The 331-nt window shown below is 38.1% G+C and overlaps 1 protein-coding gene across 1 annotated transcript in view; it reads right to left on the bottom strand.

Annotated features, from left to right (window-relative positions):
- LOC119594718 (serine/threonine-protein phosphatase 6 regulatory subunit 3-A-like) overlaps positions 1-331 on the bottom strand; it is a gene marked incomplete in the record, with an annotated part of 49,082 nt that overhangs the window by 45,433 nt on the left and 3,318 nt on the right.

The following is a 331-nucleotide window of genomic DNA, read 5'->3' as shown; positions in this document are numbered from 1 at the left end:
ATGGGTTAATAAAATGAACAGAAATCATATTAATAAATCACTTAAACATGATGGGTCCAAACCAAATTAGACAAGTCTTTCAGATTTAACATTCTTTGTAATGACATATGGATCATAAATTGATAATTTTCCTCAAGATCTGAGAACAAGCCAATTAAAAAGATGGTTTCGCAGTAAACACAAATACCAAACAGAAAACACAAGTGCGCCAATAAATAAAGCTACACGTGAATGTCTTTGCAGAGGTGAGAGCTCTTCGGCATTCCAGCAACTGTGGTCTGGGGACTACGAAAGAGGGTGAGGACGAGAAGAAAGATGGCTCGAGGGGGGA

The sequence above is a fragment of the Penaeus monodon genome, chromosome 34 (assembly GCF_015228065.2).
Source record: "Penaeus monodon isolate SGIC_2016 chromosome 34, NSTDA_Pmon_1, whole genome shotgun sequence".
NCBI lineage: Eukaryota > Metazoa > Arthropoda > Malacostraca > Decapoda > Penaeidae > Penaeus > Penaeus monodon.
The sequence above is the reverse complement of the archived record's forward strand: the minus strand, read 5'-3'. Positions and strand labels throughout refer to the sequence as shown.